This window comes from Toxorhynchites rutilus, chromosome 2, assembly GCF_029784135.1.
Source record: "Toxorhynchites rutilus septentrionalis strain SRP chromosome 2, ASM2978413v1, whole genome shotgun sequence".
NCBI lineage: Eukaryota > Metazoa > Arthropoda > Insecta > Diptera > Culicidae > Toxorhynchites > Toxorhynchites rutilus.
Genome location: NC_073745.1, coordinates 222,889,119 through 222,904,354, shown reverse-complemented (window position 1 = coordinate 222,904,354; position 15,236 = coordinate 222,889,119). Strand labels below are relative to the sequence as shown.

The 15,236-nt window shown below is 38.5% G+C and overlaps 2 protein-coding genes and 1 long non-coding RNA gene across 4 annotated transcripts in view; all 3 read left to right on the top strand.

Moving 5' to 3' along the window:
- Positions 1-15,236, top strand: part of LOC129768173 (phosphatase and actin regulator 4-like) — a 424,364-nt gene that overhangs the window by 305,393 nt on the left and 103,735 nt on the right. The gene's annotated exons all lie outside the window — the stretch shown is intronic.
- LOC129768177 (uncharacterized) overlaps positions 1-15,236 on the top strand; it is a 110,460-nt gene that overhangs the window by 36,579 nt on the left and 58,645 nt on the right. The gene's annotated exons all lie outside the window — the stretch shown is intronic.
- Positions 8,905-13,344, top strand: LOC129768178 (uncharacterized). Its single transcript, XR_008741645.1, has 3 exons — positions 8,905-11,883; positions 11,959-12,028; positions 12,109-13,344. It is a non-coding gene; the product is annotated as an uncharacterized LOC129768178 (long non-coding RNA).

Here is a 15,236-nt window from a genome sequence, read left to right as displayed (position 1 = left end):
TAAAAGGGCACACATCACGTACCTGTCATAAACAATCATCACAAACTAAGAGGCGATGCTCTTTGCTTTTTTTCCCATCCCTAAATTTCCATCCCATCATTTCACTGGTTTACAGCCGAACACACCTTCCAAACCATTAACCAAAACAGAGCATCTCAATCGCGAAGTCACGTGTTTCCCGACTAACGACGAAGATCATGTTAATGACCACCACTTCGTTTATTTCACACGTTCTGCTTTTATTGACATGTGCTCCTCTCATCACATCCATACGAATGAGTAGTAAGTGCTGATGCTGCTCTTCACAATCACGAGCACGGTTGCTAGCTTTTCTTCGCCCCCCGGGAATGGTGGACATTCGTTCCAAAATTCCGTTTGTCGAATGAACAAAAAAACTCCCTTTGTCTGAAACATGCTATCTATATTTGAATTGAAATATTTTATTAACATCATGTACTGTCACAAAAGACAGTCCGCAAGAAAGAAACAAAAAAATCGCTTTGTGAGCATCCCCCAAATGGGATTTCAACTCGTGAGACGAGATAAGCTTTTCAGGGAACCCCACGCTAAGCAAATGCGTCCGTGTCATCGCAGAGCAACTCTCAAATGCTACCACCTCCTTGCCCTCCTGGAAAGCAACATCACATTATCAACATCTCGCGCGCACCGCTGAACGCGACAGAATGCGTATTGTGTTGCCCTAGCGTCAACAGCACTAATGCTGCTACTCGCTCTCTGTCAGCTAATTTCACCCAGCATAAGCGTCATTATGATGATGATGATCACCATCATCATTATCGTCATCGTCGACAAAGTCGCCAGCTGACAATGACATTGAAAATAATATTACGCAGTGTTTGCTATTTATTTTAAAACGCTGAAACTTATTAATATTTCACGTTCGGAAGGGTTAATGTTGCCGACGCCGCCGGTGCGGCGTTGGCGGCAGCTCTGGCCGGTTCTCTGGCGGTTGTACCATTGCCAAGGAATGTGCAAAACAATATATACCAGCGTTAGGAGGAGCAAAAAGTTCGCACAGATGACGACGGGAGTGATGGATCCAATGGCATCCACACACACGCATAGCTCGTACGGTCACGGAACGCAGGTTGAGATTATCATCCGAGGGGAGGCGGCTTGTCTTGCTTTTTTCACGAATTTTCCAATTCGGAACTGTCTGCTAATGTTCGCTTATCTAATGGGCGAAAGTATCAGCTCGGAAAATAGATCGGTTTGAAGAAGAAATGTGTTTCGGAACATTGGTTTCCACTTCTAGGGATGAGGAAAAAAGATTCGACAATTATGGAATGTGCTCTTTGATGGTGAAATCTGCGCGAATGAAAACAATTTGTTTGTGCAGTGAAAGTAATTATGGATTGCTAATTGGTAAAGTTTCACATTTTCACGATCATGTACGTGGAATTTGAATTTCTTAATTAGAGATTAGCATACGTATATTCCTGGTGGTAATACAAAGAGTAGAATGGAAAATAAATAGGGGAGAGAATGGTTCGCGATCTATTGACTCATTTGAACTTGAACCCGATATGTCACTTATACAATATATGTAATCTTATCAATAGTGATATCACAGATAGCATTGTTGGTTAAGTGAACTACAATTGTTCCTCGAAAATTAATTACACATTATCCTTGAACATTACGCAAAATAGTTTAATTTAAGCGCCAAAGATTAAACATGCCTCGTCTAGTGACATTACACTAAAATCACTTTTCTAATTTTTTTTTCAATTAACGTTGTGCAGTTCATGTCATTGAGTTTTATTAGTTTAATGTCATTTTTGGACAATAAAGACGAAATTCCATCTATTCAACTTGCTACATGCTACAAGTCAATGGTTCTTGCTTATTGGAGTGTCTCTTTTTACGACATAATTGGTCTTGTCGAGCAATGTTAGCCTTATCCAATGGCCTGCGGATCGGTGCGGCATGTGTAGCATGACATGTACGACAATATTGGAGCAACTACAATAATAGAACAACAAAATATTTGATCACAAAAACAACAACATCAGAACAGATATGTGAGCGATCGCATACTATTGGGTAGTGGCTGAGTTAGAAACAAAATAAAAAATTGCGCAAGTATCATATCCATTGTTGTTTACCATTGACTTGTAGCATGGAGCAAGTCGAATAAATAGAATGCCACCTTAAAATCACGGTCTGTGGCATTAAACGTCGTGTTTTCTTCTCAAGAACATAATTCCCAAAGCGACAAATGATACCATTCAGCATCTTTCGCAGAACGGCAACAGAAAATCCGACCCAAAGTTGTTATGTGATGGCGACGGTGGCGACAGTGACCGAAGCCGAAAAAAAATCATCTTCATTTTTCATCCGAAGAACACAGCTCTCACCACAGTAAAATACCTTCTTCACATCCGGCAAATGGGTTACATTCTGACGCCAACTTTCACTAGATGCATGTAAACAGAGACGGCTGATTCAATTTCATACCGAATGAGCGAGAAGACTGTACTGTTGGGATTTCTGCAACCACACACGCTACTTCCACTCAGCCTTCGGAATACTATTGCGAAGCAGTACATTTGGTACGTGAGCCTCGAATGCACTGTGTGAATTCTGTGTGAGACTAGAATGAAAAACATTTTCTTCTTTTGTGTTATAGAAGCTTTGAACTTTTTTCGCATCAAAGAGTGAAAAACGCAAATCAAATTTATTCGATGCACACGCCTGGAGCAAGGCAGAGGCTGAGACAATATTTCTCTTCGATATGGCCTCTGCGCATCATTGGATGCTCTGCACTGAGCTTATTTTATGCATATTTTGAAAATTTTTATATTATATAAATTAAGTATTCTGAAGCAAACGACATCCGTTCCGCACGGTAAAAGAACAGATACTGACGGTTTGCCGCATTTTATTGTGCTGTTTCTTTTTCTTTCGCTAAAGCATGAAAAAACGCCTCTCGCCGCCTCTAATTTTTGGAATTGTTATGGATATGTAAAAAAAAATTATAGGAGGTTGTGTTCAAGACACGATCGTATTGTTGACGTAGAACTACGTTGTAGTTGAATTCAAGCCGCTTGTTTAAAACTGCGGATATTATTTTATAATGCAACGAAAATTTTGAAATAACCATCCTACGTTTTTATTCGCCCTGAAATGTTTTTTTTTATTGTAGAATCATTTGACGATAATTGTTTGATGATTCATTCTTGTGCTCGCAGAACAATACATGCTCGAGATAAGCGCTGCTGTCATGTCAAGTTTTGCTACTGGCAAGTGAAACCAAAACACATACAACATTTCAGAACGACATTTACTTTCTTGTTGACTAAATAAACGAAATAAACTCTATCTGTTAATCTCAACAACCTCGAAAAGAGTAGCACTGCTTCATTATGATCAAGATTAGTGCAAATGCAATCCTAGTTGAAAGCAGTTTTGCGACTGGCATGCGAACCCAAATAAATTAATAACTTAATATTACTTATTGAATAACTTGGTAGTGCTAAGATAATTGTTTGGTGCACAACCTTAACACCTGCTTCACCATAGCGCCAGTTCAATGCATTGATGATAGAGAACAAACAATGTTAACTGCTTAGAAAAAAGCTGAATATTTACCTCAGCAGAGATTCATTACCATTACGCTAGCGTAAATATTTCCCTCCCGCTATGGTCAGTTCATTCGTCTGTAACCTTCAAAAAGGCCCTTGGAAAACTTTACTTTATCCATAGTTTTACTCCTCCATCCCCATTGCCTTGAGAAAGGCACTCGATCCCGCGTCTTCCAGCTCGTCCAGCAACGATGTTGTCCAGTCGGTGTCCACACAAAGAATGAAAAGATTGCCTCTGCGAGATCCACTGTTTATACTCTAGGCAAATATTCCCCTTCGTTCTTCTTCTTTTCCTTTGTTCACGGAGACTTTACATCTTACGATTTCCCCTTCGTTGTTCGTCGATAAGTTGCTCGTTATTGCCAGCTCTGTTCGGGAAAGCACACAAATGGACAGAACAAATGTAAGAGGAAATGGGAATGCTTCCAATTTTTATTAATTTAAACCATATACAGATTATGGGATTATAATGTATAGTATATCAAACAAATCTTAGGGAATTTCCGATTCGTTTGATATGTAAATCGCCAAACGTTATTAACGTTAACTTTATCTTATAAAAACGTGACTTGTTTCCTGATTTGCCACCCTTAAAGAAAGACGTAGTTCTACGTCAAAACTCAGCTTCCAAGAACAAACAAATAAAATATTGCCCCATAGACCATAGACCATAGACCAATAATTACGAAAATAAAATGATTTTTTTCGCTAGAGTTGTAATTTTTCGAAAAACATTAACTTATTGGCTTCAATTGGATATGTCGATCATCTGAATCGGTTGAGTGGTTCAAAAGTTGTGAATTCTTTAAAAAAGTCATTTGTGGAAAGAAAAAAAAACGGAAAAATGGTTTCTGGACCATCGGATATCTTTGGAAAATCATAACTCATAAAACAAAAACAAAAAACACCTCTCTGATTTTTGGATATGAAAAAAATTACCGAGAAAAAATATAGCGCCCTTTGTTCCGGGTCAATGTAAACTATAAAAATCGAGGGGTTGTATCCGAGACACGACCGTTTAGGACGTAGGACTACGCAATCTTTTTTTTTAATTTGTTGCTTTATCATTTCGGATATTATTTCCAAATACGTCGAAATTTCATAAATAACTCTTTAGTGAAAAGTTCCGGAGACCCTGAACAAGTTTAATGGCGGTTTTGTAGAATCATTTCGAGGAGCAACGATTCCTTCTTGCCTTTGTGAGAACAATATACTAATTGGTCATATGTCGCTATTTGTTTGTTCATAGCAATGCACGCATTGCACTGAGTATTACGAACGAGAGGCATCTTCTGTGCATCGTCATTCAACAAACATCAAACACGCGTCTAGCAGATGCCCACAGTTGCAGCGATAAAGATGAATCATCGCGAGAATGACCGTTTATGAAAAATGGTTTCTCGACTCTCGGTCAGAACCGTCAACAAAGCTAGGAGCTTGTTGCATCAGAGTTTGGAGTTTACTTCGCACATGCTCTCTTTTCGCTATCCTCCTTCGTTGTTTCTATTCTATCGGCTGCATAAGTTGCCCGTTATTGATAGCTCTGTTCGGGAGAGCACGCAAATGGACAGAACAAATGTATGGGGAAATGGGGACGCTTCCAATTTTCATCAATTTAAACCATATACAGACTATGGGATTGTAATGTATAGCATATAAAACAAATCTTAGAAAATTTCCGATTCGGTTGGTATGCAAATCGTTAAAATCCATTCGCAGCAAAAATAGTTATTAACTTTAACTTTATTTCTTAAAAATGTGACCTGTTTTCTGATTTGGCACCCTTAATGTAAGACGTAGTCCTACTTCAAAAACAAATACAATCAATAGTTACGAAAACTAAATCCAATTTTTCAATTTGATATGTCGAGCATCTGAATCGGTCAAGTAGTTCAAAAGTTATGCATTTTGAAAAAAGTCATTTTTGGAAAAAAGGGGGAAAAGTAGATTTTTCGTACCACCGTAAAATAGAAATGAAAAAATAAAAAAATACGGGTTTATTTTTTTATGAAAAGGAACAAAAATACCACTTTTCACGAAAATCTGAGAACCACTACACCAGTTTGGCATGGAATGGTTGGTATAATATGTGCCATTAGGCGAGAATTTATCAAAAGGGCATCCTTAATTATTGTTTTTTTTTTTCTTAATTCGGATAACCATAAGGGCTGAAAGCGTCCACGCCATGACATAGTGGTTTTTTGGAACGCCCGCAGTTTATCAGCTCGTTAACATTTTTTTCAATACTGAATGTTTTTTCGGTTTCAATATTTTTGTGTTCTTAAACGATAAATAAACAAATGGTAGAATAATGGTATAATGGCAAAAATATTATTTGTTTTATTTGTTGAGGGTTCTGAAAATCGTCCGAAATGTTTGCCTCTACACTGAAATACCCCCTAAACACACAATAATCACAGTCCTACGTCAAGCTCCCGTCGGTGCCTTTACTTCTCTTATTTGTCATTCACCTCTAAAACAAAAAACTAAAATAAACTCTTCTTTTTTAAAGAGTATATCGCCGCTATGTCAATGCTCATTTTGGATCGCACGGTTTGAGGAGCACCATTTGGATCACGTTTTCCAATTACTCGTTTGTTACAAAGAAATTTTTATTTTTTTTATTATTATTTTCTTTATTACTATTAATTTCTTAATTATATATGCGCAGAAATATTTACTATCGATTGATGCAAACATCTCCACAATTCATCAAGAAATGGTTCAGTTATGGGCGTTTGAAATCTTTCATAGTTTCGTTGAAATTTTGCTATTTTACCAGAAAGTTCATCCGAATACCTTCCGTTTATTGGTGAGTGATCAAAAATCGGTCAGGCAGAAGAAAAGTTACGAATTTTTGAAAACTAGTATATTAAATTTTGTAGAAATCAGTAAAATATAGGAATAAATCGTAAAACGTTTAAACAAAAAATTCTGAAATTTAGATATGTTATGTAAAAAAAAGTCTCAGTTTCCCAAAATTATATAAACAGATTGGGTCTCTCTGGTCCTGATTTGTTGGAAATCTGCGCTGCGGTTTAGAAGTATTTTTTTTTAAATTGATTACTGAAGAAATGCAGGTATAATGATGAACAGGGTGGTAAAATGAACCAGTGCCAGTTAAATGAATCAGTAAACCAGTTTCAATAATTTAAATAAAAAAAAACAATTGATACGTCCTAACTATTCTTAGAACATATGAAGGTATTCGAGATCATCATCATGAGTTGCTCTCTCGGTAGCCTTTCGGATGTAATTTTGCGCGCATCGTATTTAAAAAAATCCCTTGTACTTTATTTTATCCGACCTGATATCTTCGACAAATCATCAGTTTGAACGACTGTTCACATATTCTGGAATAGATAAACAGATATTTGGTCTAATTTCAGTGAATAATTTGCATTTCAAATTAATTTGTTGTTTGGGGGCAAAACCACCACTGGATTACGACATACAATGTTATGTTTTCTAAAGCTGATCAACCTTATTACATGTTGCTCTTCAAGGGGTTCATTTTGTGGCTTTGACCTTGGAAAAATATGTCACCCCAACCAAAACCCAGCCTCTTGTGTTTCGAATTAGAATTAGAAAATTTTTAAGGTGAATAGGCCCAGCTTATTTCATACATGTACCTACCATTTGAATAATGATTTGAACAAATTTAGATAAGAATCAACGCATAAATCTATCCAATTTAGCATGATATTTTGTATTTGTTTTTAGATTTAAAAAAATATTGCAAAGTCTACAATTGTTTGAGTATCGCGCGTGTAACCAAACATGAACAATTTAAGATGAACTTCATAACAAGAGATTACAAATGGGAAGTGGAATGAAGCTAGGTATAGGAATACTCTTAAACTCATTTGTTAAATAGATGCTTATAACGAGGTTTTTCTGAGTTGAGACAGGTCTGATTGCGAGTTCCAATGAGAATGTTATCCTTAGAAAATGAAGGGCCTGAAGTGTTGGCTTGAATTAGGCTTGGGGATGCTCAGCTTTCTGGACTCGGAAACGATCGCATTAGTAAACTGCTATTGAGAATGTAGTGCAGCGGGAATTCTCTCGTAAATTTAGGCCATATACGGACATAAGCATAGGGTTCAATTCCTAATCGGTCAAGGATTTTTCCGGGTTGGAAATCTTCTTGACATGCCATGTAATGAAGAAGCTCGCGTGCTGCCTTAAAAAGTTCATCAAATTAGATTCTATGTCTGTAGCACAACCAGTCCGTTTTATTTTTATTTTATCTTGTTTACTGGTTCAGATCTCAAACCTTTGTAGAGGAATAAGGTGGGACCATCATTATTATCATTATTCATTTTACCACCAGCATGTGATCATTCTAACCGCACACTAAAAATATGTTCGATTAGACGTCTTTTTTCTTTTGTTGAAAAATGTACTATTTTTTATTTTGTTATAGTAAAAACCGTTCGATATCTTGAACAACACTTAGTTCGGCTAGAATATTCTTCGAGAAACGGAGTTTTGTAGCGTTATGTGGATGCAATAAAAGTGCATAATTCTTAGGGTGTTCATTTTATCACTGCTTCACTTATTCATGAAAATCGATGTCCCCTATTCGAAAAGTCCCAATTTCCAAACCATCTAAAACTTGAAATAAAAAAATATAAATCGAATATTTTTCGAAAAATTTAATGTGATAGTGTCCAAGACACGACCGCATTGTTGACGTAGGACAACGGAATTGTTGAAATAATTTCGCTTGTTGTCACTTTGGATATTATTTTAAAAATCATTGAAATTTTTAAAAACATCTCGTTAGTAGAATGTTTTTGTGGGCCTGAAGAGGACCAGTGATTTCCGTGGTTTTGTAGAAGCAGCTGAAGATGGTTGCTTCATAATTCATTCTTGTTCTCGCGGAAACAATACCCAAGCACAAAATAACAATACGTACGAAAGATTCAATCATACATATACACTCTCCACATCGGATTTGAAAAAAAAAAATCAAAACAAGATCTAAATCACACTGTGCTGTGAAATGTTTCATCGACAATACATTATCGACCCTCTGAAGCGATTTCGCTTCCAGATTTCACGTCGTGCGAAATCTTTGTGTGTGTTGCTGTAAGCTTCCCCTGGATAGTATTATGTCTCGTAATTAGGGTAATTGCTCGTTTTAGTCGGCACAGTTTGGAGAGTACACGTAGGATCAATCAGAACACGGGATTTCGTTTAGCATGCTAGACTATTGTTTGACATTTTTCATCATTTAATAGTTTGTTTCAAAAAAACTTTATTGTGATACTTCTCGAAATATTTCATTATTTTGTTACATCTTCAATTTTGAACGTGTTCAACCTAATCCTGTGTTTAAGGAATAAATATACAAACTTTGAGCAAAATCAGAGTATTTTTTTCGATATAAATTGAAAGATAATTAAGCTTCTACTAGCAATAGCTGCTCAATCGAAAAACTGCATCAACATTTCGGCTTCCCATAAAACCCAATCGCAGTTAAATTGACATTTTGCAATACAGTTATAAATAACGCTCCGATATCGGCGAGTGCGGCAAAAAAGCAGCACTTCTTTCTCCGTTCACTTATGGTGCGTTCCCATCAACGCGGTTAACAGTCATCGTCTGCTCCTTTGGTATCCACCCACACAACACAATCATATTCATCACATTTCGATCATTGTAGCGTGGTACTGGTTTCGACATTTGGAAGCCCCTCGTTTAGTTATTTTGAAGTTCAGATTCTACACCAGCTCACTTGTGTGAATCGGAGCCTCTCTCTTCTTTCAATGTATTGGATGTAAGGCAACGCGAGTGCCGCTCCTCTTTTTAGATTTGAGCAACTTGGCATAATGGGTGCTGGATGTGATTCGACGGCTGTGTTTTAGCCAAGACACCCAAATACCAATACACCCGAAAGACTCATGCTTTCCTTTTTTCATTTTTTTCGTTTGGATATTTCCCCCAAATAGCAGAGTCTTTCGGCGGAGGTTTTCTTGTTCTTGGAACCTCAAAAACCCGGCAAGCGATTCGATTTGAACTGCGCTCGGGAGGTTAAAGGTGATCGCCCGAGAATATTTGAATATGAGACCGATGTAGGGACAAGGGAACTTGGCATGACTTGCGTGATTATTAACTTCGTTAATAATTACGCAGTTCCGGTCCTATTGATTAGTACGCTGATCTGAGGACTAAAAATTATGTTCTTCCATTTCAACGTGGACCGTGGAAGAGGTCGGAGTGGTGTTATTTTCTTGAACCGCGAATTTCACAAAAGGTAGTTGGTGTTTTAATTATCGCGAGTTAGTTGTGCTCATTAGTGTTCTTTTTTTTTTTGTTCAAATTTTGTTAGCTGGATAGTCGATAGATTTAGGCCAAGTTGAAGTTGTACCCTCCCGTGCATCCGTTAAATACATCCGGAGGTAAGAATGGCATTGTGGTTTGGCTCATGTGGCGTAATTTTGAATGGTTCTTGTGTGTGCTTTTCGTGTAACCTCTTTAGGAAGCGCCGCTACTGACCCCACGGAGTCAACGTTGGAATTGACCAAAATCCAGCCAAGGCTCAAACCTTTCCGCCTGGTTCGAAGACTGCGCTGCGCGAACAATACTGGCAGCCGCAACAGGCGTAAACCGGAAGTTAGGACCGCTCATCGCACGCCCAGCTAGGAGTAGAACCCGTCGACGTAGCGAATCACATAAATCCATGGTAGTGAGTACCTTTTTTCCTTATCCATTATTAACATGCGCATGTAGGATAAGTGATATTGAGCAAAACGCTATAAATAGCTACTAACCACGAAAGCCACACAATTCAAAGCCATACACACACAAATAATGCATGCAGTGGAGAGCTCACTCCATATGACTGTGTAATTTCAATCGCTATAAGCGAAGCCATTCATGAATAGCCTAACGGAGTAAATAGCAAGCGCGCCGTCTTCTCAACCTAGATGTGATGAGATCGAGACTTGGGAGGAAAATTAGAGTAGAGTAATGAAATTTGATTAATGTTCTTAGAGTAAATAAATTTTCTATGTTGATGGATGTTCTTTCCTGATTGACTAAATGTTCAATGTAGAAGAGAAGTGTTGATGAAGCTAATTGATTTAAGTGATTGAGAATGTTGTGAGAGATGTTTTGATATTTAATGTAGTGTAAAATAAACTTTTCCGTTCGATTTATATGTTAAGGTCTAAGAAACAAATGTGTATTTACTGGCTCGCGGTGGCCTAAACACCGACGAACCCGTTCACTCTTCTTTTTGTGTTAATTAGGTCACGAGTCAGGGTGGAGACTCCTTTTTTTGTTTACTTCCACTCTCACTCCTACGCTCCGAAGCGAGCTCTGAAGTTGAGGGGAAGATCATTATTAGTAGGTCCAGTGAGGAGACCTCAGCATAAGTGGTAGTCAGTGGGATCGACCCAGACTTCCTTGTGTCTGCATTACGTCTCGTGGACAAACGATATCGCGGGTTCTCCCGAGAGTGCAGGAAAAAAGTCGCGAAGCTAACCGGGTTGGTGAGGAGAAAAGGACAAACCCGCCCTCAGTGGGTGTCTCATTGCCGGGCAAGGAAAATAACACGGCGGTCGGTCTCCCTCACGGGAGTGGCGCTTAAGCCGACCGCTTATCTGCGCAAATTCCCCGGTAGCGACGGGCTCGCGCGCCCCCCCGGCGTCGCGGGTTACATTTGAAGATGTAGCGTGGTACTGGTTTCGACATTTGGAAGCCCCTCGTTTAGTTATTTTGAAGTTCAGATTCTACACCAGCTCACTTGTGTGAATCGGAGCCTCTCTCTTCTTTCAATGTATTGGATGTAAGGCAACGCGAGTGCCGCTCCTCTTTTTAGATTTGAGCAACTTGGCATAATGGGTGCTGGATGTGATTCGACGGCTGTGTTTTAGCCAAGACACCCAAATACCAATACACCCGAAAGACTCATGCTTTCCTTTTTTCATTTTTTTCGTTTGGATATTTCCCCCAAATAGCAGAGTCTTTCGGCGGAGGTTTTCTTGTTCTTGGAACCTCAAAAACCCGGCAAGCGATTCGATTTGAACTGCGCTCGGGAGGTTAAAGGTGATCGCCCGAGAATATTTGAATATGAGACCGATGTAGGGACAAGGGAACTTGGCATGACTTGCGTGATTATTAACTTCGTTAATAATTACGCAGTTCCGGTCCTATTGATTAGTACGCTGATCTGAGGACTAAAAATTATGTTCTTCCATTTCAACGTGGACCGTGGAAGAGGTCGGAGTGGTGTTATTTTCTTGAACCGCGAATTTCACAAAAGGTAGTTGGTGTTTTAATTATCGCGAGTTAGTTGTGCTCATTAGTGTTCTTTTTTTTTTTGTTCAAATTTTGTTAGCTGGATAGTCGATAGATTTAGGCCAAGTTGAAGTTGTACCCTCCCGTGCATCCGTTAAATACATCCGGAGGTAAGAATGGCATTGTGGTTTGGCTCATGTGGCGTAATTTTGAATGGTTCTTGTGTGTGCTTTTCGTGTAACCTCTTTAGGAAGCGCCGCTACTGACCCCACGGAGTCAACGTTGGAATTGACCAAAATCCAGCCAAGGCTCAAACCTTTCCGCCTGGTTCGAAGACTGCGCTGCGCGAACAATACTGGCAGCCGCAACAGGCGTAAACCGGAAGTTAGGACCGCTCATCGCACGCCCAGCTAGGAGTAGAACCCGTCGACGTAGCGAATCACATAAATCCATGGTAGTGAGTACCTTTTTTCCTTATCCATTATTAACATGCGCATGTAGGATAAGTGATATTGAGCAAAACGCTATAAATAGCTACTAACCACGAAAGCCACACAATTCAAAGCCATACACACACAAATAATGCATGCAGTGGAGAGCTCACTCCATATGACTGTGTAATTTCAATCGCTATAAGCGAAGCCATTCATGAATAGCCTAACGGAGTAAATAGCAAGCGCGCCGTCTTCTCAACCTAGATGTGATGAGATCGAGACTTGGGAGGAAAATTAGAGTAGAGTAATGAAATTTGATTAATGTTCTTAGAGTAAATAAATTTTCTATGTTGATGGATGTTCTTTCCTGATTGACTAAATGTTCAATGTAGAAGAGAAGTGTTGATGAAGCTAATTGATTTAAGTGATTGAGAATGTTGTGAGAGATGTTTTGATATTTAATGTAGTGTAAAATAAACTTTTCCGTTCGATTTATATGTTAAGGTCTAAGAAACAAATGTGTATTTACTGGCTCGCGGTGGCCTAAACACCGACGAACCCGTTCACTCTTCTTTTTGTGTTAATTAGGTCACGAGTCAGGGTGGAGACTCCTTTTTTTGTTTACTTCCACTCTCACTCCTACGCTCCGAAGCGAGCTCTGAAGTTGAGGGGAAGATCATTATTAGTAGGTCCAGTGAGGAGACCTCAGCATAAGTGGTAGTCAGTGGGATCGACCCAGACTTCCTTGTGTCTGCATTACGTCTCGTGGACAAACGATATCGCGGGTTCTCCCGAGAGTGCAGGAAAAAAGTCGCGAAGCTAACCGGGTTGGTGAGGAGAAAAGGACAAACCCGCCCTCAGTGGGTGTCTCATTGCCGGGCAAGGAAAATAACACGGCGGTCGGTCTCCCTCACGGGAGTGGCGCTTAAGCCGACCGCTTATCTGCGCAAATTCCCCGGTAGCGACGGGCTCGCGCGCCCCCCCGGCGTCGCGGGTTACATTTGGCGCCCAACGTGGTTTTTGGCACGACATTTGATGTCATTGGAAAATAATTTTGGGAAAATTATTTGAAAAATTATAAATTTTTTTTTTTCTTATTTCTTCAGGAAAATTTATGATTCTTGGTGAAAGGTTTTTTTTTTGAGTTAATAATTTACATTTTTGTTCATAATATTTTTGGTATATTTTTTGCTTATTAAGTTCTAAGATAATCTTCATCAATTATTACATTTAAATACTTTTTGTTTATGCATAGAGATAACTATTTCGGTAATAATCCTTGAACATTTAACTCGCATATATAATACATTTATTCTTCTTGTTAATTATTCATCCATATCAGCAAAAATAAAAAAAAAAAAAAAAAAAACGATATTGGGCAGTTATTATTATTCTCTTCTACTACGTCATTATTTATAAAAACATTTTTCGTATCTAGTACTAAATATTTTTCTTTGTTGAAATTCATCCTCTCAACTGTATGGTACATTGATTAAATTTTTGTTTCATATATTTAAGTATTTATCAAATATTCGGAATCAGTCAGCTACGTCTCGTTGTCCTGTGAATAAAAAAAAATTAAATATATATACATTAACTATTGGTATTACTTTAATTAAACAAAATGGATAAATTTCCGTCTGCGGAGTATCTGACTATGGACGAAGTAGACTACGAGCTGGGTATTCGGGAGAAACTCGATGAAGATACAATCGGGCTAGATCTCGCGGAGAAGCAGCGGTGTTTAAGAAAATTATTTAAGGCAGATGCGAAAGTAGGGCGGAACTATCGTTCCAATTTAAGTATACGGGACGAATATCCAGTGGTGGAAAAAAAATTCGACGAAGTGAAGAAAGCCTTATGGCGGTATGGAATGGACACCAGATGGGAGTCGGTTCTTTTACACTGTTATTACAGAGCAAAACGGTGTTCAAGCTATGTACCTTTCAGAAAGGAACTAATAATAGAAAACACACCTATGTGGAAAGTCTACGTCGAATCCCATCGATTGAGGAATCGTTGAGACTTTGGAAGATTGCCTAAAGTCTGGGTTGAAAGCTCACAATGATTCAAAAAAAAAAAAAAAAAAAAGTAGCAAAGTTCACGAAGAAAAGGAAAGAGTCGGAGCGATGACCTGTGCAAAGTAGCGGTCATGGTACCGCGAAGCGTAAAGCGAGCACTGATGATGATTTTCGAAACAATCAGTAGTGGACTTTGTGAAGAAACGAAGAGGAGAGCGCCTCAGCACTTGAAAGCAGTCGGAAGAAGAAGAGACTAGATAAACCTCTCGATCTGGGTGATTCCGTAGAATCAAGCATTTGAAAGCTATGTAGCCGAAGTGACTAACGGGAATCCCAACGAAAACATCAAGAAAGAGACCGACCTTCGGAACCGAGTTGGTAGGGAAAAGCGACCCGGATTGTAAATATTTGTAAATATTAGTTGTAGTTAGTTATTATTTTTTCCTAGTTCCCTAACCCTTACTTCTAGTGTTAGTCTTAATTCTAGTTAGATTAGTTTGTTAATTCATTAAAAAGTTATAGTCACTCACGTTTTTCCTTTGTTTATATTCCATATTTTTCGGTTGTTTTTGTTTTTTTCGTCATTTTTGGCGTTCCGGTATTCCATTATTTATTTGTTTTTTTTGGTTCGAAGAAATTCCGTTTAGTTTATTAGGTTATCCGTGTTGGTACAGTTTCCTTAGTTTAATTCCTAAAATAAGTAAAAAATTAATAGATATTTAGATTGAATAATTACATTTTGGTTATCGTTGTGATTTTGGTCTTGTCACTGTGTCCTCCAGCTCATATTCCGTGTCCTATCCTTGAAAATTTTCCTGTCCGTGTTTCCCTTGTGTTTCACCAGTGTCCAGATCCAGTTGTTCCCGTTTTCTACCGGCTTTTCAGTAGCCTCCATCCTTTTCCATTACTGTGTTTTCTTTTGA